At 38.3% G+C, this 23,718-nt stretch overlaps 1 protein-coding gene and 1 pseudogene across 8 annotated transcripts in view; one reads left to right on the forward strand and one right to left on the reverse strand.

The window, feature by feature from the left end:
- Positions 1–23,718, forward strand: part of ARHGEF9 (Cdc42 guanine nucleotide exchange factor 9) — a 208,458-nt gene that overhangs the window by 78,075 nt on the left and 106,665 nt on the right. The gene's annotated exons all lie outside the window — the stretch shown is intronic.
- Positions 20,250–21,505, reverse strand: LOC129518640 (lysine-rich nucleolar protein 1-like; annotated as a pseudogene).

The following is a 23,718-nucleotide window of genomic DNA, read 5'->3' on the forward strand; positions in this document are numbered from 1 at the left end:
CTTATTAGGGAAGTATGAACACCCCTGTGTGTTGTCTTCAGATGTTAATGTATGAGTGTGGGCTCCCTACCCTCTAGGGGCTACAGTTTACTGACTGCAGATCTTACTTTGAGTCAGGTAACTGGGATCTAAAATGTGTTGAGGGTTGGGAAGCGGGCAGCTTGATGCTTGTAAGACCTTGGCCCTTTTGACAGTGCACCATGAAGAACCTAGCCCCTAATAGAAGGGGCGCTTGAGAAAAGGTTACTTAGCAATTTCTGCTCCCTCTGGGTCACCAATTGGCAGGATGCTATGATGTAAGAGCACTGGCCTGGTGTGATTTTTCCCCCATTCACAAAATGGTATTGATAATTCTTTCATGCCAGTGGATATCACAGTGAATGAAATAATTCACATGGTGGCAACTTTGGCAGTAGAAGTACCAAAGCTATATCAGGATGTTTTATGATCATCTTTACTATAGCCTATCACCTTTTGTTAGTTTATTCTGTAAGATATCTGATGTCCAACAAAAGATCAGATTGGTTTGGGCTCTTGGAAGATGAAAGCCCACAAGACTTCAATGATGACATTGTGACATAATTGAAGGAGCAGGTTATTCCCGGAATTAGACAACTCAAAGTGCAATTTCAGCTTTACTATTTCCCAACTCCATTGCTTTTGGCAAAATTTTCAATTTCCTGAACTTTGATTTCATCATCTGAAAAATAAGGATAACAGAATTTTTATGATGATTAAATGAGATCACACAAAGGAGTAAAGTGATTAGCACAGTTCTTGCCACACAGTGAGTACTTGGCAAATGATAACTTGTTTTATCACCATCATTATCCTCCTCATGGTCACTGTCACCAGCGTATTAGCCCCAAAAGATCTTAATGGTTAAAAGAGACTTCCTTCCTTGGAGGGCTGTAAACCCAGAAAACACTGTTATCTGGTTGGAATGATTTAGATGAAGACAGTATTCAAAAGCAGAGAAGTAAACAAAATGATTTCTAATCCTCTGATCCTGAGAATCTCCAAATGAAATATCCAATCCTTTTTCTTCTATCTGTATGACATCTTCCATCAGAGTCTTCAAATTCTAAATTTTAGATAGTTAACATACAGCACAATATTGGTTTTAGGACTAGAATTCAGTGACTTATAACTTATATACAACACCCAGGGATCATCACAATAAGTGCCTTCTTCAATATTCATTACTCATCTAGACCATCTCTCACACACCTCCTCCCCATCAACCTTCAGTTTGTCTCTATCATAAAGAGACTCTTATGGTTTGTTTCCCTCTCATCTTTTTGTTTGTTTGTTTTTCCCCTTCTCATATGGCCATATGTTTCGTTTTTTAAGTTCCACATATGAGTGAAATCATATGGTATTTGTCTTTCTCTGACTGATTTATTTCACATAGCATGATACCCTCTAGCCCTATCCACATCATTGCAAATGGCAAGATTTCACTTTTTGTAGCTGAGTAGTATGCTGTTTACACACACACACACACACACACGCACGTACACACACCACATCCTCTTTATCCATTCATAATTTGATGGACATTTGAGCTCTCTCCATAGTTTAGCTGTTGTTGATAATGCTGCTATAAACATCAGGGTGCATGTATCCCTTTCAATCACTGATTTTGTATCCTTTTGGTTACTATCTACCACTGCATCTGAATTATAGGGTAGTTCCTCTATTTTTGAGGACCTCCTTACTGTTTTCCAGAATGGCTGTACCAGTTTGCATTCCTATCAACAATGCAAGAGGTTTCCTCTTTCTCTACATCCTTCCCAACACCTGTGATTTCCTGTATTGTTAATTTTAGCCATTCTGACAGGTGTGAGATGATATCATATTGTAGTTTTGATTTGTATTTCTCTGATAATCAGTGATATTGAGCATCTTTTCATGTGTCTGTTTGCCATCTGTATGTCTTTGGGAAAATGTCCATTCCTGTCTTCTGATAATTTTTTAATTGGATTATTTGTTGTTTGGGTGTTCAATTTTATAAGTTCTTTATATATTTTGTATACTAACCCTTTATCAGATATGTCATTTGAAAATATCTTCTCCCAACCCTACAAGTCACCTTTTAGTTTTGTTGATTGTTTCCTTTGCTATGCAGAAGCCTTTTATTTTGATGAAGTCCTGATAGTTTATTTTTACTTTTGTAGGAAACCCAGATTCTTTCTTCAGTTATGCTATTAAATGTGCAACTTGAGCAGTTTCTTATACATCTTTGAAACTCCGTTTTCTTCCTTGTAAACTGGGGATAATTGAGTCTTGTGAAAATCCTTTGTGACCTGTGGTATGTTGGTTTCCTATAATTAGGAATTTTGATACCATTTTGGCTGCTTTACAAGAAATTGCTAGTTGTGTCTTCTACACAGTCAAATATCTGCCTCTCCTATTGTTCAGACTTTTATTCTGTGTGTGTGTGTATGTGTGTGTATGTGTGCATTCATGTGTGTTCTCAGATTTTCTTCCTTCTGAACTTGGGATAAAGCTTCACAAGAACATTGCAGGAGTTGATGTACCTTACTAGCAGTTGATTAGGTTATGTAAATTACAGCTTGCTGAACATTGGTCCCCATATCTAGCTGTTGACATCTCCAGCTGCTATTCTGGGCTGATTTCCTCCCTGGGAGCTGAAAGCAGACTGCTGGCATATGAAAGTACTAGATGTAGCAGATCCCACCCCTGTGGTAGTCATCCTTTTATAAGTTGTTCCCTAATCTCACATCATTCAGGCTTTTTTAATTTGTCACTGTGTAAAATGCAGCTTTGTTTCTGACTCTGAGCCATGGCCTGGGGAGGACTTATTGCCCACTGAGGGCAGGATAAGTACAGGACACGTGAAGTCTGTGTGATAAAGCATGGTTTGGGTCAGAAAGTAAAGAGCCCATTCAGATGCCATCAGCATATATTTTCCTTGTTTCCTCAAATTCTAGATTTATCTGGTTTCTGGGCAGACTTGAGGCAGAAGATGAAAGGATGAGCTAATCAGGTCATTATTGTCATTCCTTGCAATTGTACAGATCAGATGTCACAGAAATAAAACTCCTGTTATAGGGAAGCTCACTGTTTCAGAGTGTTACTTGGATTTTAATTATGTAGAGTCTCTTGGCTACATTTTGGGAAGGATTTTCACTTGTATGAAAGCCTACACTCATAGTAGATTTACAGCTGAAAAGACTTATCTTGGTCAGCAGTGGCCAACTTAAATGTTTATAAGGTCTAGGCCACTAATTTATTTGAGTAAAGCAATTTGAGACTAGGGTATGTCTGGTTCTGCATCCAGTTGGAAAATCTATGCAATCTAAAGTGAACAAAAGTAATTTGGATGGTGCTTATTGGTGAGGTAGGGTTTAAGAAGAAGGAAAGTCTAGTAGCTTGATATCTTCCAGTTTTTTTCAAGAAAATCCAGAAATTGGATCTTATGTAAAAATCTCCATATTTTTTAAATGTTGACCAGTGATTCACTTTTTTTAAAGAAACACTCTGAGGGACAAATGAAACATATCTGTAGTCTAAATTGTCTCTCCAAGTCCCAGCTTGTGACCAGTGATCAGCCCAAGCTCCTCATTGTATAAATTTTGAGGAGACATAAATCCAGAGAATGGAAGTGACTTGCTTACTTATGTAGAGAATTGGTGACAAAGGCAGCACTTGAACCTAGACCTCCTGAATCTTAAGATGGTTAAAATCTTTGTCTAATAAGTACAATGTCTGGGCTTCCTCTCATGTAATTCCTATCATTTTTTCCCCATGGATGGACCATAATTTCCTGTTTCTTTGTATGCCTTGTAATTTTTTTGTTGTTGAAACTGAGCATTTTAAACATTAGAGTGTGGTAACCCTAGGAATCAGATTCTTCATCTTCCCCAGGGTTTGCTATTGTTGGTTGTGGAGGGCTGTCATTGTCTTTTCACTTAATGTCCCGTTCCAGGCTAATGGCAGCAGTGTTTTGCTTTCTCGTGATTAGTTCATTTATGCCAGCCCTTATTTGTCCACTCCAGCTTCAAATGAATATAGGACTTCAGCTTTAACCATCTATGTAGATAGTCTTATTTGTGGCCCTAGAGGTGAATCATTATAGGATCTGTGAGTTGAGGTTAACATTAGCAGGAAGGACCTTTCACCCTAGATTATAGAGATAAATCTTTTCCATAGTAGAATTTCAAATGGCATTATTAATACTTATATGCATTCACATAATCCATTTTAATGGCATCTCACTATGTACATGTTTTGGATGAGATCATCAGTGTATCCTTTGGCTAATCGGAAAGGTTTTTTTTTTTTTTTAATATGGAGCCATCTTCAGCTCAGAGAAAATCTTAAATCTTGTTGTTGTTGCCTGACCTAGGTGATTTCCAAATTCAAGTCTCTCTTAGAATCACCCAAATTTAAAGCAACCTTTAAGATAATATGATGTGTACTGTAGCCATCAGGCAGGATTTATAACCTAATCACCTGGAACTTCTGAGAACTGGCCAGCAGTTGTCAGGAAAACCTGAACTACTTTTCTACTTCCTTGTTTAAAGCTGATAACCCTTATACTGTAGTCTAAGCTAATTTCTTGAAATATGTTGCTTTTTGCAGTAGGCAAATGCAGTAGGCAAATTTAAGAGTTGGCACCAGTAGAAGACACTTTGTATTGTTCTCTTGGTGGTGGATCTTTCCTTCTGAGGCCCAGTTGTTGATCCATGAAATGAATCAGTGATTTGATTGGCTACCTGAGTTGAAGGCTGTGATCTGGGACCTGTGGCTTGTTTTTTCTATCTGTAGCCAATCCCCAGGGTTCATTTGAAGATTACCTTGGGCCTCCCTAGTAAAATGTCTAATCTGCCTTAGTGGTCTTCATCACCTGAGGAAAGAAAGACCATGATTGATTGAGTGCTCTTTGGGAAGTATGAAATTTTGGAAAATAATGATAATTGTATATATAATTTTCTTTTTCAACAGTATAGATATCATTATGAGTCAGAGTAAACCTCTTTTTCTCCTCATGGCTTCTCATTGATAGTACTATAAATATCTCCTTGCCAGTACTTACTAAGCACCAAACAAAAGTGACTATCTAGCACTTAGCACAGCTGCCTTCTTGAGCCAGGTAGACAAGGGCTAAAGCTATCTGGTATCTTGAAAGGACTCTTTCCAGGTATTCTGCCCTGCTTATTGGAGGATCGCCAGAGAAACCATACTTAGAAACCCATGGGTTTCTCTTCTTGTTTTAAGAAGTGAGTCTTCTTGAAGAACCTTGATTTGGGATGCCTTAGTGTTGAATGAAAAAAATTGTTGTTTTCTGTTCCGAGAATGGATTTAATTCCTCAAGTTAACACAGGGTACTAATTTCTGGAGGACATGAAGGCTGAATGCAAATCTCTAGGATATCAGTCATGAGACAAAGGGTTCTGGGGGCTCAGTCCTTATGTGGACTATTCCTATTAGAGATCCAGCCATGAGAGTCTGACATCTAAATATATATAGGTGCCATATCCTTTTAGAGACATGTAGGGTACCATTGCCATTCAGAGTATCTGGATAAAGCAATGTATATGAGAGCTTTAAGCAAGAAGGCTGGACTGATCAATTGAACGTGTCAGTCCTTAAAGGACATAACCATCTTCCCCTTTTCTTGACTAAGACTGGTACTCAGACCCAGGGATACTTGAATTACAGGCTGACTTTTGCTAAGTCTTTTGTCTTAGAGAAGCCAAGAGGGTAGGTAGATGATGCTAAGAGGACAAGAGAGGGAAATGAATAGGGAGCTTTAGGCAGAAAATATGCTAGCCTTTTGAGGTTGAATGGTTCTTCTCTATTGGAAATATGCCGCGTAGGCATAACAAAGATCAGTTTGTATGTGTTGAGTAGGGGGCATTCTCTGTAGAGGAATAGGGAATGGTGGAGTTCCTGGGGATGGAGAGAGAAAACATTAGACAGATTATCGTGCAGAAAGAGCACAGTGAAAGTAGCAGGAACATTGGGCTGAGAACTCCGAGACTTGATTTGAAGGGCTAGCTCTGCTGCCAATTCTCTGGGGAATGTCAGGCAGGGACCTTTCCTTTCCTGGGCCTCAGTGTCTCAACTGACAATTCAAGGAGTTGGACCAGGTGGTTTCTAAAGGCCCTATCTGCACCAGTCTGAAGTTCTTTCATGATTCTAGAATCAGGATTACCTGCGTTTACCATTCTGCATCCACTGAGAACAGTACATTCAAATTGATTTGATGGAACTGCCCAGTGGAGCAGGAAGGATTTGGCTCAACACTACAGTTGTTGAGTAGAGGGTAGGGACCATTGACACATTAATAGGTAACAACTTATCGCCAGGCGATGAGGTTGTTTCTGTGAGGTACTAACCACTTGGTACTTCATGGGAAGGTGCCACAAGGTGGCATGATGAAACAATTCAGCCCAGAAATGGCCTTCCTGTACTTTGAGCATCCAGACCCTAAGTTAAAAGACAGTTTCTCTTGATCTCTGCCAAAGTTACCACATCCACTAAGTAGGAAACTTCCAGAGGTGTAAATATCTAGGTTCCAAGCTCACCTCCTTATATATGCCTCTCCTACTGTCTCTCTGAAGCCAGGATGCTCTTTATTAGGAATCATAGACTTCCGTTTATAATTACAACTTTGTTTTAGGATACAGACCCCTTGAGAGAAAATAAGTGAGTATTAACTTTAGCCTATTAACCTATTAAGTCTGAAGTATATATAAATGATTGATATCAAACCTTTGCCTGAGAATGATTTGGAGGGGGGAAGGGACCATGAGAGAAGCAAGGAAAGGAAGTAAGCAAAGAAAAAAAGAAAAAAGGTAGATATAAATAAAAAGGTTCACAAAGACACCATGGGAAGGGAGGGGTGTAAGCATATACACTTCCCCAGCACCTCCATTTCGATGGGGCTGGCTCACCCTCCATAGGGACTGGCTCCTAAGGCTCTGTGCCCCTTAGGAAGTACTTGAAATTCTTGAAGACTGGCTTGAGAGAATACTGACTTTACATCTTATATCCAGTGCTTGTGAGTGGTGTGATCTTCAGCATAGTTCTTCATAGCTTTGAACCTTTAATTTTTCTCACCTGTAAGATGGGGATATTGAGCCCTGCTTTTTCTCAAATATCAGACCCTGACATTTGAAAAGCATGCTACAGGTTGATATAGTCTTTCCCAACATGGCCTTGATTTACCCTCTCTCATATACAGAATTCTAAGTTTAGCAGAATAGGGCAGAGGGGTGCAAACTCTGGTTACAGCTGATTACTAGAGCACAGAGATCTAGTATTAGAGACCTAAGCTACTTAGAATAGGACCTGGAACCTGGGCTTCTTGGGGCTCACAGTCCAATGCCTTTGCCGTTCCCCAGGACCACTGTGGGGCTCAAAAGATCTACTTGGTGTGAAATGAGGTTAGCAATCCTGAGGTCTATGCCCCCACAAGAGATTATACTTCTTCCCTTGAAACAGAAGCTTGAAAGTTTGGTTGGCTTTCTTGAGAGGGAGAGACCACAAAGAAGGCAAAGGATCAGGTCAGTGCAGAAGACAGCCACCCAGGAAAGGAGTGCCACTGGTACTGTCAGGGCCATGAAATCATGATGGTTTGGCCCTGGCAGTTCTCTTTTGGTTCCTTCTTGTCCTGAAGTTCTAGTTCCGAGATGTCAGGGTTATTAGCTCTCTCATAATGGCATGTTTCTCTCCTAGTCTGGGGCCAAAAGTACCCCTGGCTAAACCATACAAAATCCGGGCTTGTCAGTAACATTGCCTAGGCTGCTGGTCTCCAGGCCTCTTTATGACTCTACAAGGGCCAGCCTCTACCTTTCCTGATCCCCTGAGAGAGATCTGGACACACCTTAGATAGACCTCAGCTATGAAATCTCCAAGTCTACCAAGTTCAGCTTTATGTCTACTTTCTTATCTTCCCTTCCCACCCTTGGGCCCTTGGTCTTAACCACTCCCCAGTCATTGAGATAACTAGTTTCCCAGGTCACTGCATCCAGTCAAGTGATATACTTTCCTATGTGAATACCAAAATTGGGTGTGGACTGAGTTAGCACAGCAGTATGCCAGAACAAAGGGTCAGCACTAAATCTCTGTCAATCTCAAAGATCTAGAATTTTAATCCCTGGACAGCACTTACTGGTTTAAATTGGGGCATCTCCTGAGAATTCTTGAATTTCCTAACTGACCCAGAACACACAATAGTCATAAGATGCCATTCCAAGGAGTTATATCATAAAGAGACACCTTAGCAAACAATATTCTTCCCTTTGGCCTTTATTACTTTTCCAAAAGCTTTAGTTCTAGCCTATACTTGCTCCATTTCTCTTTCTTTAAAAAATGATTGATTGATTGATTGATTTCAGAAAGTGAGAGAGACTCTCAAGCAGATACCATGCTGAGCACAGAGCCTTACTGGGGCTTGATCTCATGACCCTGAGATCAGGACCTAAGCTGAAATCAAGAGTCAGATGCTTACCAACTGAGATACCTGACCATCCCTTCTCTTTCTTGACTGGGGGAGATTAGAGACTATTCCTTGCCTGTCCCCAACCTGCATCCCCAAATACAATCTTTCACCTCTGGAACAGAAATAACTAGAGCTCACAGGTCAATCCACTCAGCTTAATTTCTGTTTCTTCGCAGAAAACATTAGACTGCACATTAGGCTGTTTTTGGATGAGGTATGATGGAATTGAGAGGGAGACTGGGAGTAGCGTTTTCTATAACAGCATATCTAAAGTGGTACCAGGCCTAGGTACTTCCCCCTTGATCCTTCTTATAGGAATGGTACTACAGAAGGCAAAACAGAAGTCTCCTTCAAGTGCAGATGATTTCTTGAGAGGTAGAAGGAATGCCTCTCCTACATCATAAATGGCCAGTTCTCTGTTTCACTTTTGATTTTCTCCCTTTCTGCTGAGAAAATATGCAGCTATACAAGGAAAAATCTATTTGGGGTGATTGGAGCTCAGAGTTCTTTGTTAAAATGTAGTTAAAGATAACATTTGGGAGATCTAACTTTCCTGACTACTTCCTTTCCACCACTAGCACTTCACAATCACCCACATTACCACCCATCCACTGACCCCTGTCCAGCAGCAGAAGATGTAGAAGGTGAATCTGCCCCTTAACAGATAACACATAACAGATTACTAAACAAAATTACTGCACCAGCTTTTTTTTGTCTTGTTAAGTACAAGATAGAAACTAAACAGATAACAGGGAGAGGGGTAAGTAATGGGAGAGCAGAGCCCAAGGGAGAAAGGAGGGAAGGAATGGGAGGAGGAGAGGAAGAGGGGAGTTCTCTCCTCTGGAAGGACTTTCATCACTCACCATTTTTATCATCACTACCAATTGCTTAGAGAGCCCCTTCTTATATGTGCACTCTCCGTGGCTTTAGCATGCTCAATTAAAAGAAGTATTTTTTCAACCTGGAATCCCATACTGTCATTACTTTTACTAGCTAAACAGATGTCTTAATGGAGAAGCCTGTTTTGTTATGATAGTTCCTTTCATTACCTAGTGGCTTTCTTTAAACTTTTATGGATCACTTGACCTGTCCTATCTCATGAAAGCCTCTGGTCACCAGCATTTCTCATCCCCATTGCAGAAAGAGGATGAGAGAACTGAGGCCTCAAAATGGGATATAGTTTACCTAAGGTTATATAGCAAATTAGAATTGCGGAGCATAACCAAATCTCTAATTTAGCCCTTCTGGTTGTTTAGCTCAATGTTTTTTCTTTGACTTCCACTAGGTTGCTTACTAGGAGTTCTTGCTGTTTGAAGATGCTTAGAAACAGGCTTTAAAAAATAGGATGAATATTACTACAATCTCACTTGTGTTAATAATATGTCTTGTGGACCTTTTTTTTTTTTTTTTTTAAATTTTTTTTTTAATTTATTTATGATAGTCACAGAGAGAGAGAGAGAGAGAGAGGCAGAGACACAGGCAGAGGGAGAAGCAGGCTCCATGCACCGGGAGCCCGATGTGGGATTCGATCCCAGATCTCCAGGATCGTGCCCCGGGCCAAAGGCAGGCGCCAAACCGCTGCGCCACCCAGGGATCCCTCTTGTGGACCTTTTATTTGCCTCCATGGATTATCATACAGAGGCTTCAGCATTGATGTTATCAGTATGTTGTTTGTATTCATGCTCTAGGTATCATTCCTTGTGATTGCCCATGGGCCCTGCTTAATGAAAGAAATTCTGGCTGAAGTTTGTGTTTGACTGGACTTGAATTGGATTCAGCCAAAAGATCTGTGAACAGTGGTTGTTGACTTATACAGCCAGGACATTTTAGGGCTTAGGTAGATTTTAAAATTCATCTATTGTGGTTCCATACAAATTTTAGGATTCTTTGTTCTAGCTCTGTGAAAAATGCTGGTGGTATTTTAATAGGGATTACATTAAATATGTAGCTTGCTTTGAGTAATAGAGACATTTTAACAATATTCCTTCGTTTAATCCATGAGCACATCTTTCCATTTTTTGGTGTGTCCTCTTCAATTTTTCCATTAGTGTTTTATAGCTTTCATAGTACAGGCCTTTCACCTCTTTGGTTGGGTTTATTCCTAGGTATCTTATAGTTGTTAGTGCAATTGTGAATAGGAATTCCTTGAATTCTCTTCCTGCTGCTTCATTATTGGTGTATAGAAATGCAACGGATTTCTGTACATTGATTTTGTATCCTACTAATTTACTAACTTCATGTATTAGTTTTAGCAATTTTTTGGTGGAATGTTTTGAGTTTTCTATATAGAATATCATGTCATCTGCAAATAGTGAAAGTTTCATTTCTTCCTTACTGATTTGGATGCATTTTATTTCTTTTTGTTTCCTCATTGCTGTGGTTAGGACTTCTAGTATTATGTTAAATAACAGTGGTGGAAGTGGACATCCCTGTCTTATTCCTGACTATAGAGGAAAAGTTCTCAGTTTTCCCCCATTGGGGATGATATTAGCTGTGGACTTCTCATATATGGCCTTTATTATATTGAGATATGTTCCCTCTAGCCCTACTTTGCTGACGAATTTTATCATGAATGAATGTTGTACTTTGTTAAATGCTTTTTCCGCATCTATTGAAATGATCATATGATTCTTATTCTTTCTTTTATTAATGTGCTGTATAACATTGATTTGTGAATACTGAACCACCCTTGCAACCCAGGAATAAACCTACTTGATCATGCTGGATTATTTTTAAAAATACATTGTTGGATTCAAATTGTTGTATCTTATTGAGAATTTCTGCATCCTAACAATCCAAAAATTTGTATGGAACCACAAGACTCTGAATAGTCAAAGCTACCTTGAAAAAGCAAAGCAAAGCTGAAGGTACACAATTCCAGACTTTAAGTTGTATTATAAAGCTGTAGTGATCAAAAGTTTGGTAATGACACAGAACCAGGCACAGACCCATACAGTCAAAGATGAACCACTAATTGCAGGTGGCTCATGGCATTGCCCCCGATGGCGATAAGTGTACATTTCAGTTGATGATTTGAAAGGCCTTCAGGTTTTAGGGGTGTTTCCCTTCAAGAATGGAATTAGAGACCAGTGGATGGGAAGAAACTCCCTTAAAGACACTCTCACCTGAATAAAGGACTTTCCACTAATGAAATTGCACTGTTGATCCCATCTCATGGGGAAAGGCAATCTGTGGGCAGCCAGGCTTGAACATTAGTTTGCTAAGATTTGTGTTCATTGCCCCTCTTCTTTCTCCACATACCAAGGAAGTATAGATGAGAAGCACTATCAGCTGGTTTGAAAATTCAACTTCAAAGTGATTCACATCCTGCCTTTCTTGGCAGAAGTCAGACTTATTAATATACCTAGATTCCAATACTGGCTTTTCTACTAACTTGCTGTGTGATCCTGAGCTAATTGCTCATCCTCTCTGTTGTTGTTGTTGTTTTTAATCTCAAATAAGATGTAACTAGAATAGATAGCATCTGAGAGTGAGAAGAGTCTTAGAAAACATCGAGTCCAATTTCTGACTTTATAGATGATGAAGGTAAGTTTTAAAGGAGGAGAAGCGACTTAACCTCTGATTCCAGAAGTCTTTAGACTCTAAATTCTAAGCAACTCATGCAATAGTGTGGAGAGCCAATATTAGACCCACAGAGACAACCTGGCCCAGCAGGTTCAGATTCTTCCTCAGATGTGCCTGCCAATAATGAAGATGGAGCCTGAACAAAGCCTTCAGAAGCCCGTTCATTTCCCTTGAACACGTCTCTGCCGTCAGGCCGTGCAGGGTGAGGAGGAAAGATAATGCAGTTGCATCCAATTCTCTCCCCAGCTGATAAAGAAGACACTGGTGACAGGGATCAGCAGCCAATGTGGCATGTGGATGGGTAGAAAGAGTTTCCATCTTCCTAAGCCAGACAGCTCTGGTACTACTGAGTGGTGAGCTGCATTCAATTCTGGGTTATTTAATAGAGGCAGCAGGTAAGTGTGGGAGAGGGAAGTGTGGGTGAGAGAGGAACAAATAGTAGAGAGCACCCCACTATCAGGAATCTAGGGTTCACCTGACCTAGCAAATTGTGGCTCTGGGAGGAACAGGATGTTCCTGTGTCCTCCAACTCCTATGTACAGAGAAATATCTTAATAAATACTTTTGGAGTCAAACTGGAAAAAAAAAGTTTGGTAATGACAAAAATAGATAAATAGATGAATAGAACAGAATAGAAAACCAGGAAATGAGCCCACAACTATATGGTCAATGTTTGACAAAACAGGAAAGTATATCCAATGGGAAAGACAGTCTCTTCAATAAATGGTGCTGGGAAAACTGGGCAGCAACATGCAAAGAAAGAAACTTGACCACGTCTTACACCATACACAAAAATAAATTCAAAATGGGTTAAAGACCTAAATGTGAGACATGAAACTGTAAAGTCCTGGAGGAGAATACAGGCAGGAACCTCTTTGACGTAGCCTGGAGTAACTTCTTTCTACATATGTCTCCTGAGAGAAGGGAAACAAAAGTAAAAATAACCCATTGGGATTTCATCAAAATAAAAAGCTTCTGTGCAGTGAAGGAAGCAATCCATAAAACTAAAAGGCAACCTATAGAACAGGAGATATTGTAAGTGACCTATTCTTAATTAATTAATTAATTTTTAATTTAAATCCTAGTTAGTTGACATACAGTTCAATATTGGTTTCAGGAGTAGATTCAGTGATTCATCATTTATATATAACACCCAGTGCTCCTCATAACAAGTGCCCTCCTTAATACCTATCAACCATGTATCCCATCCCTGACCTACCTCCCTCCATCAACCCTCAGTTGACTTTTTATACATAATAGCCTTTCATGATTTATTTCCCTTTCTCTTTTTCATCCCTTCATAAATTCATCCATTTCGTTTCTTAAATTTCATTTATGAGTGAAATCATATGGTATTTGTCTTTCTCTGATTGACATATTTTGCTTAGCATAATACATTCTAGCCCCATCCATGTTGTAACAAATGGCAAGATTTCATTCTTTGTGATGGATAATATTTCAGTGTGTGTGTGCGTGTGTGTGTGTGTGTGTGTGTGTGTATCTTCTTTATCCATTCATTCATCAGTTGATGGGCATTTGGACTCTCCATAGTTTGGCTATTGTTGATAATGCTGCTATAAACATCAGGGTGCATGTACCCCTTTGAATGTGTATTCTTGAATCCTTTGGATAAATACCTAGTAGTTGAAACTGTTGGATCAGAGGGTAGTTCTATTTGTTAGCTTTTTGAGGGACCAACACACTGTTCTCCAGAGTGGCTGCATCAGTTTGCATTCCCATCAACAGTTCAAGAGGTTTCTCCTTTCTCCACATCCTCCCCAACACCTATTGTCTCTTGTATTATTGATTTTAGCCACTCTGATAGGTATGATGGTAATATCTCATTGTAATTTTGATTTGTTTCCACGATTATCAATAATGTTGAACATCATCTCATGTATGTGTTGGCCATCTGGATGTTTTCTTTGGAAAAATGTCTAATTATGTCTTCTGACCATTTCTTAACTAGATTATGCAAATGACATATCTGACAAAGGGTTAGTATCTAAAATCTGTAAAGAACTTACAAAACTTGGGATCCCTGGGTGGCGCAGCGGTTTAGCGCCTGCCTTTGGCCCAGGGCGCGATCCTGGAGACCCGGGATCGAATCCCACGTCGGGCTCCCGGTGCATGGAGCCTGCTTCTCCCTCTGCCTGTGTCTCTGCCTCTCTCTCTCTCTCTCTCTCTCTCTCTCTGTGTGACTATCATAAATAAATAAAAAAAAAAAAATTAAAAAAAAAAAAAAAAAAAGAACTTACAAAACTTAACACCCAAAACAACTTTATCCTATCCCTCAATATCTGCTTCCTGCTACTCCAACATGTATATAGCTAGACAGAGGCCATTTGACCAGTAAAAGCTTCTGTTTCTCTTATTCAGTCACTTGTATGAGGACATGGGCTATAGGGAAGCCTGAATAGGCTGATACTGCCAGGCTTACAAAACTAATAGAAATGGTGTTGCAACTAATGAGTCTGCTGAATATGCAATTGAAACGGCGTACTGCTACTCTGGCTTCTACCAACAGTCATAACATTACTGGGGCTATATATCAGAGAGGGTGGGTCTTTGTACTTCTATATTTATTTTTTTTAATAAATTAATTTTTATTGGTGTTCAATTTACCAACATACAGAATAACACCCAGTGCTCATCCCGTCAAGTGTCCCCTCAGTGCCCGTCACCCATTCACCCCCACCCCCCGCCCTCCTCCCCCTCCACCACCCCTAGTTCATTTCCCAGAGTTAGAAGTCTTTATGTTCTGTCTCCCTTTCTGATATTTCCCACACATTTCTTCTCCCTTCCCTTATATTCCCTTTCACTATTATTCATATTCCCCAAATGAATGAGAACATACACTGTCCTTCTCCGATTGACTTAACTTCACTCAGCATAATACCCTCCAGTTCCATCCACGTTGAAGCAAATGGTGGGTATTTGTCGTTTCTAATGGCTGAGTAATATTCCATTGTATACATAAACCACATCTTCTTTATCCATTCATCTTTCGATGGGCACTGAGGCTCCTTCCACAGTTTGGCTATTGTGGACATAGCTGCTAGAAACATCGGGGTGCAGGTGTCCCGGCGTTTCATTGCATCTGAATCTTTGGGGTGAGAATGGAGAAAATTAACAAGGCAGGAAACAACAAATGTTGGAGAGGATGCGGAGAAAAGGGAACCCTCTTACACTGTTGGTGGGAATGTACTTCTATATTTGGATAGCTTAACTAGAAGTCTTCTTTTTCTTTTAGCCCATACAAAATGCAAATAAAGGAGATGCAGAATGAACTTTTAAAGTTCCTGGCAGTCAATTATTATGTATATATCTCTACATGAAAATATTCGTTTTCTGCCACCTCCCCCCAAGAACACAATATCCTATACGTAATATTGTGAAGTAAATCCTGGGTAATTTGATAAAATTTGACCCAACTGTTATTTTTGTGACTATTTGACTAATATAAACCTAAATTTTATCAAGGTCTAAGCAGGCGATAGGCCCATGCAAACCAACTAAAAGGAGAAGACTTAGGTGTAATATGGAGCATAATTTGTTTCAGAGACATTTAGTGGGTTTTTTTTGTAACAATTATACATTATAGATTGGAATAGATATTTGAATATATACATATCAAATATGTATACCACTGAAAGTATTTGAAACATGGGTGTTTGCTTAATTTGACTTGAAATATTTTTTCAACATTTAAAAAATTATTTATTTTTGACAAATAAAATTATATGTATTTAAGGTGTACAATATGATGTCTTGGTATATGTATACACTGTGAAATTATTATCACAAACTAACATATCCATCACTTCCCATAGCTAACTATTGTTATTACTTTTTATGATGAGAGCACTTGAGTTCTAATTCTCCCCACAAGTATACAATATATTATTATTACCTATACCCAATATGCTACATGCTAGATCTCCAGAATTTATTTATCTTATAACTAAAAGTTAGTACTCTTAGATCAATATCTTCCCTTTTCCCTGATAACCATCATTCTACTTCCTAGTACTATGAGTTTGACTTTTTTTTATATACCATATGTAAGTTAGATCAAGTAATATATTTATCTTTCTGTATCTGGCTTATTTCACTTAGCTCAATACCTTATAGGTTCAACCATGTTGTTGCAAATGACTCTGTTCACTTTTTTTTTAAAAAGATTGAGTAATATTTCATTATTAATATATATACTATAATATATATATATGTTGTTTCCCTATCCTGACTATTATGAATAAAGCTTTAGTGAACATGGGAATATAGAATTCTATTTGAAATAGTGATTTTATATACTTTGGATATGTACTGAGAAGTAGAATTGCTGGATCATATAATAGTTCTACTTTTGATTTTTTTTGAGGTACCTCCAAACTGTTTTCCATAATGACTGTACCAATTTACATTCCTACCCATAGTTCACAAGGGTTCACTTTTCTCCACATTCTTACTAATTTGTTATCTTTTGACTGTTTGATTAGCTATACCCTACATGGATAAGGTAATATCTCATTATTGTTTTGATTTCCATTGTCATTAGAAAAGATATTTAATATGATTTCAATCTTTTTAAATTGGTTAAGACTTGTTTTATGGCCTGACAACACATGGTATATCCTGGAGGGTGTTCCACAAGCACTTAAGGAGAATGTGTATTCTGTTGCTGTTGGATGGAATCTTCTGTGTATGTCCATTAGATACATCTGGTCTAAAGTGTAGTTTAGGTCCAGTGTTTCCCTATTGATTTTTTGTTGGATGATCTGTAAATTGCTGAAATGGGATATTGAAGTCCCCTACTATTAATATATTACTATTTCTCCCTTCAGATCTGTTAATATTTGCTTTATATATTTAGGTGCCTTGGGTGCACATGTATTTACTGTTATTATTCCTCTTTATGTATTGACTTCCTTATGATTATATGACTACCTTTTTATCTCTTATAGCTTTTGACTACTAAACTTTTTTTTTCTGATATAAGTATAGCTACTCCTACTCTCTTTTGGTTTCCATTTTCATGGAATATCTTTTTCCATTAACTTTACTTTAAGCCTGTACATATCCTTTTGTTCTTTTACTTTTTAAATTCAAGTATAATTAACAGTGTTATATTAGTTTCAGGTGTACAATATAATTCAAAAATTCTGTATATTTATTAGTGTTCATCAAGATAAGTGTATTCTTGAGGTGCCTGGGTGGCTCAGTTGGTTAAGCCTCCAACTCTTGATTGCAGCTCAGGTCATGAACTCAGGGTCCTGAGAGCAATCCCTCTCTCCCTCTCCTCCTTCCCCACCTCTGTTCTCAACACCTGCATGTGTGTGTACATGCTCTCTCTCTAAAAAAAAAGCTAAGTATATTCTTAAGCCCTGTTATCTATCTCATAGATAACATACCCACCTCTCCTCTAGCAATCAGCAATTTATTCTGTGTATTCAAGAGCCTATTTTTGTTTGTCTTTTTTCCTTGTTTTTTTTTTTTCATTTGTTTTGTTCCTTAAATTCCTGAATAGATAATTCTAAAGAAGACATACTAATGGCTAATATACTAATGGCATGAAAAGATGTTCAACATCTCTAATCATCAGGGAAATGTAAATTAAAACCACAATGAGATATTACTTTACACCTGTCTGAATGGCTAAATTCAACAACACTAGAAATAAGTGTTGGCAAGGATGTGGAGACAAAGGAACCCCTTGTACAGTGTTGGTGGAATGCAAATTTGTGCAGCCATTGTGGAAAACAGTATGGAAGGTTTTCTCTTGCTCTCTTCCTTTATGATTTGATGATTTCCCATACTTGTATGTTTTGGTTCCTCTTTATCTTTTGTTTATCTACTATAGGTTTTTGTTCTATTGTTACCATGAGGCTAACATAAAACATCTTAAGAGTTTTTACCAGTCTACTTTAAGCTGATAACAACTTAGGTTTGTCCAAATACAAAAACTCAACACTTTTACCTCCACACACATCTTATGTTTTTTATGTCATTTCTTACATCTTTTCTTTTTTAAAGTTTTTATTTAAGTTCCAGTTAATTAACATACAGTGTAATATTAGTTCAGGTGTACAATATAGTGATTCAACACTTCCTTACATCTTTTTATATTGTGTATCCATTCACAAAATATTCTAGCTATGGTTATTTATAATTTGTCCTTTAGGCTTTATACTAGAATTAAGTGATTTATATACCACCATATCACAGTATTAGAGTATTCTTAGTTTGACTACATATTTACTTTTATTAGTGAGTTTTATACTTTGATATAATTTTGTATTAGTAGTCAGCATCCTTTCTTTACAGCTTGAAGAATTCCCTTTAGCATTCCTTGTAAGACAGTTCTACTAGTGGTGAACTTCAGCTTTTACTTACCTGGGAATGTCTTTTTCTCTCTTTCAATTGTTTTTGATGGCTTTGCTGTGTAAAGTATTTTTGGTTGGCAGTATTTTTCTTTCAGTAATTTGAATAAAGCGTCCGTCCCACTTCCCTGGTCTGCAAGGTTTCTGCTGAGAAATCCACTGATAGCCTTATGGGGGTTCTTTTGTATGTGATGAGCTCCTTTTCTCTTGCTGCTTTCAAGATTCTCTCTTTGTCTTTGATTTTTGACATTTAAAAAATATTTTATTTTTTTATTTGAGACAAAGAGAGAGATAACATGAGCTATGGGGAGGAGTAAAGGGAGAGAGAGAATCAAACTCCCCACTGAGCAGGGAGCCCAACTCAGGGCCAACTCAGGGCCCAACCCTGGGTCCTGGGATCATGACCTGATCCCAAGGCAGATGTTTAACCAACTGAGCCACCCAGATGGCCATGACTTTTTATATTTTTATTGTAATGTTTCTCAATGAAGTCTTTGGATTGAACCTGATTGGGAATCTGTCAGCTTCATGTACCTGGATGTCCAAATCTTTCCTGGGAAGTTTTCAGCCATTGTTTCTTTAAATAAGCTTTCCTCAAGAGACATCTAGTTCCTATCCTCAGCACATTTTGAACACTTTTGTTTTCAATTTTTTTAATTTTTAAAAATGTACTTAGAGAGAAGGGAAGAGAAAGAGGAAGAGGAAGAGAATATCAAGTAGACTCCCCACTGACCACAGAGCCTGACATGAGGCTCAATCTCATGACCCTGAGCTCATGAACTGAGCCAAAATCAAGTGTCAGACACTCAACTGACTGAGCCACCCAGGCACCCCACTGTCATCAAGTTTTTCATGCATGCCAATCTGTTAGCTATAAAATATCATCTTGTTCTGGTATTACTTTACATTTTTAATATTTCTGAACAGATTGAACATATTTTGATATGTTTATTAATCATAATTTCTTATCTGCAAAGTGTGTCTCAAGTTTTTCTCATTTTTTCCTAATGTGTTGTTGGTCATTCTTTCATTTATAAAGACCTTTATAATTTTGAAAACTAATCATTTGTGCAAACATCTCCTGACACCTAATGTCTGGCTTGTCTTTCACTTTATCTATGCTACCTTTTTAGAGAGAAGTTCCTACATAAAGTGGTCAAATTTATTAATTTCTTTCTTGTTTGTGATAATTTTTGTTTCTTGTTTAAGAAATTTTATCTCAGGCTATAAAGTCATTCTTCTAAGTTGTGTTTTGAAAGCTTTTATAGCTCTGGTTTTAATTTTAAGTATTTAATCCCTTGGGAATTTATTATATATGGGGTGAGAAAAGGATCTGATTTTATTTCCTCCGTTTATTAAACATCTTCTTTTTTTTTTTTGAGTGAACCCAGGCAATTTTATTACTTCATCCCTGAACCTCAGTTTCCTCATCAGTAAGATGGGGATAATAGAACCTATTTCATAATTACTAACTACATTAATGCAAGGGAAACACAGTATGCTTAGTATGTACCTGGCACATACTAAGCACTCGCAAATCCAGCTATTATTTATATATGCTGATGTCTTCAAACAGGGATGGGATCTTAATACAGAAAATAGGAGGTGTCAGCCACTCATATGTTCTCTTGGCTTCTGAAACATGAGCTCCCTGACCCCAGTTCATCCAAGCACATGGGCATAGTTTTCCTTAATCTCTGCAGAGGTGTGATTTGAACAGTTGTCAGATGGCTTCCAACTGCATAACTGAATAATAAAAGCAATTTTGGCTGTTTTGAAGAACTAGACAGTAGACTTTAATCTTAAAACTTGATGGACTTGGAAGCATTCCTGTCAATATAAAAGATTTTGTCTGGAGTGGAGGAGAAGCCGAGGCCAGCACCATGCTTGTACTTCCAGCTCATGGCCTGATCATAGTCCTGCTGCAGGTTCTGCTGCAGGGTGTCAGCTGCCTTCTTGTTGAGAGCCATGTTGGGCCTTCCAATTGTGTTAGGGGGTGGCTGAATGAAGGGGACATGTTTTTAAAGCCACCCATAAGTTTGAGAAATTTCAATTTCTGTTCCTTGTTTTCAAAACCAGCAGTATCCCACTGGCCAAACTGAGTTCCCTACTCTACATGTGCCTCATCCATGTTGCCTTTCTTTTCCAACACCACTTCTAAGTCTGTGTCAGGCTCCTCTTCCCAAGATTCTCCTGCTACTCTTCTCTTTCCCCTTCTTCTTTTTATTCCTCTTCAGAGCTGGTTCCTCAATCCCTGGCTGCTCTGTCTTTTTCTTGGACTTCATTTTCTTCTTTGCAGGGGGTTTGGGGTTATATCCTATTGGGATATATTCTGGAGCCTCAATTTTGACTAGCTTCTTACTTCCTTTCCTAGGGCTTCTCTCTACGGACTTGGAGCACTCAAGGTGCCCTGGAGAAGTATCTCCCTTCTGGTAGATTTTTTTTCTTCTTCATCTTCACATTGCATTCTCTGGGCTCCCCTGCTTTCATTTCTGCCCTGAGGTTGCCTGCTCCTCACCATCCTACCCCACTGAACAAGTGTATAGAGCATCCCCAAACTCACAGAACCAAGCATCCTTGGCTGAGGAGGCTGTAGCCTCCTGGGCCTTTTTCTCCTTCTTGTGTTTTTTGGGTTTCTTGCCAACTCTGGTCACCTCCTCGTCCTCTCTGGGGTCTGGGGAGGTCTTCACTCTTGAGGCAGGGGGCATGGCCAGAGGCCGTAAGGACTTTCTCTTCTTTTTCTTCTCCCCACCTTGGAACTCAGATGAACCAAGAGCCTGCTTCCTCTGTCCATACAGCACGTAACACAGTCTCAGGTTCTAGGCACTCCTCACAGAGGGTGCTGTGGCCCTTCTTTTTCTTCACTAGAGGCATCTCAGATGCCTGCTCTAGGACCACACCCTTTGAGGGGGATGTGGCTCTTGTGGAACAGATCTCACTGAAATAATTCTCATTGTTTAAAACTGAGTATTGAGTCTCTGGTTCTTTGACCACCTTCTTCTTCTTTTTCTCTGGGAGACCCAAGGCCCAGGTCTCCTTTGTGGGTTTTGGTGATCATTTCTGTAGGCCAATCTTCCCGGCCTCCACGTGAAAGCCCATATTCTTATTTTCTCAATAATTTGCAATAATTTTGTGAATCACATTCTCTCTTTTTCAAAAGATTTATTTATTTATTTATTTATTTATTTATTTATTTATTTAAGAGGGGAAGAGAGGGAGAGGAAGAGCAAACAGAGGGAGAGGGAGAAGCAGACTCCCCACTTAGTAGGGAGCTCAATGTGGGACTCAATCCGAGGAACCCACGATTGTGACCTGAGCCAATGCCAGATACTTATCTGACTGAGCTACCCAGGTGCCCCCCATGGATCATATTTTTTGAATTTCTGGTACTTTGTAATTGGTCCCATTGGCTTATCTTCATTACTATATTTTTATTAATTCTTTGTAAGTCTCTTCACTTTAATTTTTTTCAGGCATGACTTGGCTATTCTTTTCTCTTTCTTTCTTTCTTTCTTTCTTTTTCTTTCTTCTTTCTTCTTTCTTTTTACTTATTTGTATACATTTTATAAGTGTTCCAAAGTTCCTATTGAGATTTTGGTTGGAATAAATGTAGTCACTAGATCAAGTTAAGGAGAATTGAGAATTTTATAATATAGAGGCTAGCAAAAAGCATGGTTTCAATCTCCATTATTTCAATTTCAATGTCTTTCCAAAAAGGTTATTAATTTTCTTCACAAAGAGTTTGTGCGTACTTTCTTAGGTTTACTTTTAGGATTATATATTTCATAATTATAAATGATATCTTTGTAAAATCATATTTTTCCCTAGATGATATCTGTTAAGTTATAGAAACTCTGTTGACTTTTCTATATTGATCTGGCATCTTCCAACTTTACCAAAGGCATCTAGTTTTGTTGGATAGGAAGAATTATGTCATCTATTAAGTATTTTACTATATCCACTCCCATTCTGGCTTGAGCACTCTCACTTTAGGATGCCTTATCACAGGCAAAGGATGTCAATATCCCTAACCCAGACTAAGTCTCCTTTAATGTGAACTATTTAGACTCTGCCTGTCAAGGAAATGGCATTTGGAATGTGAGAGATTTATGAAAATTACAAGGCAATTACAAAAATACTTCCTAAATAAATACCTTTCCTGGCTAGAGAGAACAATTTTTCCCAGATGCCATGTTTCCATGTGGATCTCAGGCAGATGGTGTAAACTTAGAGGATAATAATAATAATAACAGCTAATATTTGACTCTGTGCCAACGGCTGTTATAAGGGTTTCATATGTATTACCTTGTTTAATCTTCATAACAGCCCTCATGAAGTAGATTGATATTATTCTCTATATTTTATAGCTGAGGAAACAGGATCATAGATATTAAGTAACTTACTCTACATCACTCAGCAAAGCAATCTGTAGAGTCAGGATTTGAACCCAGGCTCTGAAGTCTATACTCTTCAACACTGTCATAGATTGTCTCTCTTAATTTTGGCCTGAGTCTCAAGACTTTTGCTTGAATCCTGTTTCTCGTTCACTGTGAGGCATCCCTCTCTGTTCTTGGATTTCTCATCTAGAATGTAGGACTAATAAAGATATAAGATATATTTGTCTGCCTTGCAGGGTTGTTTTGAAACAGGAAGACACTGTTCTTGAACTAGGCTTTCAGAAAAGCCAGAAACAATGGAAGAATGTTAGAAAACTGTAGGGAAGGTCCTCTTGTACAGAAGGTGGAAGGCAGCCATTAGAAGGAATAAGTAGAATGTATTGGAATGATCAGCAAAAGTGGCCTGACTGATGTTACTGGTCTTTATTAGGGAGGAGTAGAATTTATGGGCTAGGCCCATTCTAACATGTTTGTAACCATGAATGCTGAGACAGGATATCTACACAGGTCTTGTCTTGTATTTTATTTTATCTTTTCCTTTTCTGTCCTGTTTTTCTTTCTTTCTTTCTTTCTTTCTTTCTTTCTTTCTTTCTTTCTTTCTTTCTTTCTTCTTCTTCTTCTTCTTCTTTCTTTCTTTCTTTCTTTCTTTCTTTCTTTCTTCCTTTTTCTTTTTTCTTTCTTCTTTCTTTCTTTCCTTCTTTTTGTTAGCAGCCTTATTATAATGATCTTTCATGTAATTAGTGACAGTTATTAAATCTCTCTCTTGAAGAGAAAAGAATGTTTTCTGTGCTTGATTATACATGCCATGTTGTTTGGATTTGTGCCAGAGAGGAATATAAAATGTTTCCTGGCATGCATGCTCAGAAATCTATAA

The sequence above is a fragment of the Nyctereutes procyonoides genome, unplaced genomic scaffold (genome assembly GCF_905146905.1).
Source record: "Nyctereutes procyonoides isolate TBG_1078 unplaced genomic scaffold, NYPRO_anot_genome, whole genome shotgun sequence".
Classification (NCBI taxonomy): domain Eukaryota; kingdom Metazoa; phylum Chordata; class Mammalia; order Carnivora; family Canidae; genus Nyctereutes; species Nyctereutes procyonoides.